Source organism: Palaemon carinicauda, chromosome 20 (assembly GCF_036898095.1).
Source record: "Palaemon carinicauda isolate YSFRI2023 chromosome 20, ASM3689809v2, whole genome shotgun sequence".
Classification (NCBI taxonomy): domain Eukaryota; kingdom Metazoa; phylum Arthropoda; class Malacostraca; order Decapoda; family Palaemonidae; genus Palaemon; species Palaemon carinicauda.
In genome coordinates, this window is record NC_090744.1 from 28864509 (window position 1) to 28869508 (window position 5000).

The window sequence follows — 5000 nt, forward strand, 5'->3', positions numbered from 1 at the left end:
GGATGGTTCTAAAGAAGAACAGAACAACAGTTTATGCTATTTTAATCCTTTACTGTTGAATCTTGGGTGACACTCGCGTGCAGTAAAACTGCTATAATGTTAGCAGTGTCATAAAAATAGCCAACACAATAAATCATCAGTATAAATTGAGAACTTTGTCCAAGTAAAACTTATCGATGTTTTCAGAAATACAAAATATTATTTATATGAGTTTTCACTATCTATCTATCTATCAATCTATCTATCTATCTATCTATCAATCAATCTATCTATCTATCTATCTTAAAAATATTCGAAACGCAAACTAGACTGGAAATCATCTCATTGTTATTTACCATAATTATATAAACAATGAGAAAGTTTAGTAATACCTCTTAATGCTTAGTATTTTCCTCTTCTTTTTTTTTAAACAACATCATATCTCACTCATTCCTTCTTCTTCCTAAGATATAGTCAACTGATTCAGTTAAAATAAGAAAAGGAAAGCGATACTGGGGACAAAAAAAGAAGAAAGAAAAAAAAAAACATTATTTTCAAAGATGGACTGACCCTTGATAGAGAGGTACGAGATCTCTGTATTAGGACCAAATGGTAAGATATTAGATAGAGTCAAGTGAATCGGTTAAAATGACAGAAGGGCAACGACACTGAAGATAAATAAAGAATGGGATTTTTTAAAAAGATTTATTGACCGAGTATTTTGCATATAACATTTATACATAAAATTTCCTGTAGAGAGTGAGGTTCCCCTGCTGTATGGGACCGGAAAAGCAGCCATCGAAGTAAGTAAGTAAAACGCTCGGTTAGCATAAAATACCAAGCATAATTGAACTTACTAAATCACAATAACGAGTTACAACGATGCCCGAGAGCTAACAGAACAAGTTTATAAGCAACATATCAGAGGACGAAAAATTAAAACCAGCCATGTTTAGAAAACAAATTACAACACAACTTTTGCAGTAATAATATTGTTTCAGGTTGTCAAGTCTAGACAAATGACCAGTCACTTAAGAACACAGATATTTTTTTAACCTGTCAACTTGATAGATTAATTAGACATTGGTTTACCTGATTGCAGGTTTGGGTGATCAAGGGTAATTGAAGAGGTCAACATTTTGCTTGGATGGTGAAATACCATACGATATACTTTAGTCGCTCTTTTGACTACATGATGATAAGTTATGTGGCATACGATAGTCTCTCCTTTGACTACCTGAGAATATGTTCATTGGCTTACTGATACTCTCTATCTAATTTTATTTTTTATTGTAAACAGATTAATTATAGATACGACTAGTTAAGTCCTACTGAGTTACATGTTTATGTTTATCTAGCATTTTGAATACTTAATATACGAAAATTAATTCGTATTACATTCTATGGTTGCACCTATTATAAAGATAAATTAAAATGTGATCCCACTGGGTTTTGAGTATCCATTTATGCAATATTTTTAATAATTTTAATAAATTTTATATTCAGATACACACATACTTCATCTTAGATTCAAACACACACAGACACACACGTATGTATTCTATTGCCAGTCATTATACTCATTATACAAGATTTCCTTAATGTTCTCAACGATGTTGATATAAGAAAACTCCCTATGTATTTTCCTGCCACTTACGAAGAATAAAAATATCCTGTCTCATTGCGAACAACGTTTGCTTTAAACAGAAACATAATCATCCAAATAACCCCAAGTGAAAAAATCCTGACGAGTCCAAATATTTTATTTTCAGTAAGGTCTTTTAACAAGGATGTTGTTGACCTTTTTATACCAAAAGTCAATGGATGAGGGATCTTATATCCTTTACCAGTCTTGGACCGAAGATAAGGAAAGGGGGGGGGGGAGGCGAAAGAGGGATTAAGATAGATTCCGGGAAAAGAGAAGCAGAAAGAGGATTCCAAAAGTTGGAAAAAAAACCGTCACGGGACTCGTTTCATCCAAAGTTCATAATGATTTTAACAGGTATCACCATCATAATCATCTCCTCCTACGCCTGTTGACGCAAAGCACTTCAGTTAGATTTCGCCAGTTATTATATATCTAAAATATTGTGATAATTCCGAAATAAAATCATGAAGAGAAATGATTGATGTTACATGGAGATAACAGAGCATGCAATACAGTATAGGTACCCCCCGCTCCCTCTCTCTTTTCTAAATGAGTGGACTTCGAAGGGGGGGGGGGGGTTACTTCTTAATTCCTGGATATTAGAAGTAATTATCTCTCTCTCTCTCTCTCTCTCTCTCTCTCTCTCTCTCTCTCTCTCTCTCTCTCTCTCTCTCTCTCTCTCTCTCCCATGACCATCGAATTAGTGGAACAAATCTCTCTCTCTCTCTCTCTCTCTCTCTCTCTCTCTCTCTCTCTCTCTCTCTCTCTCAAACCTCTTTTGTTTCTCGATTTCCTTACAGAATGCTGCTGCAATGACGATCATTTCTTTTGTCTTTCTTCTTCCAGAAAAAAAAGTTCTCGCTAATTGTCTGAAATGGCGTCCATCTTCCCCAAAAAATTCTTCCCCAAACATATCGTTGCCTTAAATAAACTACATTTGAAGTGAGGGTTTTGTTTTATTAACAGAGGAAACATCCTTTCACTTTATTAAAGGCCCGTAAGAAACGGAGATTTAAACGCAAATAGGATGAAATTATGATGAGAACTATAATCGATTCGATGATGAAATCAGGAAAGATCATTTTTCTCAATCGATGTCATCTCAAATGGAAGCGAAAGTTAACCAAGTATTTCAGTCAGGTCATTAAGAAATGGTTTTGTCTTTTTAGTTTCACTTTATTACTACAAAAGTCGGAAATATAAAAGTCAAAGAAAAATAATTTACTAGCGCACTTAAAATCTAAGGGTAATAACTGATATATATTAGACTATTACACAGTCTACCCGAAAAAACCATAGTAATCCCCTCATAAAGTAGATTTACTTAGACTAAGGAGTCTACAGTCTAATGAGACAACATTCGATTACACACACATACACACGTATATATATATATATATATATATATATATATATATATATATATATATATATATATATATATATATATATTATATATACATATATACGCACAGACATAAATATATATATATATATGCATATGTATGCATATATATGCATATATATGTATATATATATGAATAAATATATATATATATATATATATATATATATATATATATATATTCATTATATATATATATATATATATATATATATATATATATATATATATATATATATATATATATATATATATATATATATATATATATATATTACTACAAAAGTCGGAAATATAAAAGTCAAATAAAAATAATTTTCAAACAAATAAAATCTTAAAACTAGATTTTATGATGAAATTTGAGAAACTGTTTACAATTTATTGACTGATTGAATAAATCTTCTGGCGTACAGACTACCGATGGGTGCCAATGCGTCCGAAACACCATCCAATTGAGTGATTGTGCAAAAATTTTTTTTTTTTTTTTTGCGCATTTTAGGAAAATGTTATAAAATACGTTTGATTTAGGTCATTGAGACAAAAGTAAAATAAATATTTGGTTCAGAGTTTCCCATTCTATTTCTTATTTCGAAAACCATAAATGGATTTTCCTTTCTGGTTTCTTCAAAAATTATAAGAAAATATATTAGAAATAACATATATTACTTTTTAATCATATCTTGATAATTGTTGGATAACATTTGCATAATAAAACAAATATTGAATGAATCTATAATATTCTTTTTAAAATATCTTATTCTATATCATCATATATTAGAATTTAAATTCATCTTATAAAAATTTCTGAGAAGAGATAACTGAAAATGCTTGGCTAATTTTTTCACACACACACACACACACACACACACACATATATATATATATATATATATATATATATATATATATATATATATATATATATATATGTATGTATATATATATATGTATGTATATATATATATATATATATATATATATATATATATATATATATATATATATATATATATATATATATATATAAGGAATGTCTCATTAATGTATCTTTATTTTAATAAAATAAAAAAAATACTTCAGTATGAAGAAATCAGAAATTATAAACACGTCTATACAAATGAACAAAATCACAAGCAAGATATATTGTATTTCAATAAATGTAGTCTTTAAAATACGTTCACAGAAAGAAATGGTAGACCAGAGTAATACAGTAGATGATATATAATAGACTATTATACGTTCTATCCGAAAAGACTAAAGCAATACACTCAAAAAGTAGTTTTACTTAGCCTAAGAAGTCTACAGTTTAACAAGACAATATTCGAGTATTGCACACAGCCACACCTACATACACAGACACACACACACACACATATATATATATATATATATATATATATATATATATATATATATATATATATATATATATATATATATATATATATATATATACATAAATATATATATATATACACACACACACACATATATATATATATATATATATATATATATATATATATATATATATATATATATATATGCGTGTGTATGTATATATATATATATATATATATATATATATATATATATATATATATATATGCGTGTGTATGTATATATATATATATATATATATATATATATATATATATATATGCGTGTGTATGTATATATATATATATATATATATATATATATGCGTGTGTATGTATATATATATATATATATATATATATATATATATATATATATATATATATATATATATATATATTAGCAGTTTGGTTCCAACTCATTTTATGGTCTCTCGTGGCATGATTGGAAGTGACCTGGCCTTTCATTAGAAAGGGCTAGCGTTCGATCCCAAGTATGAGGTAGAAATTTATTTCTATTTGAGCACGATGTTGTTTTGATATTTATTCATGTAAATACAGTATATATATATATATATATATATATATA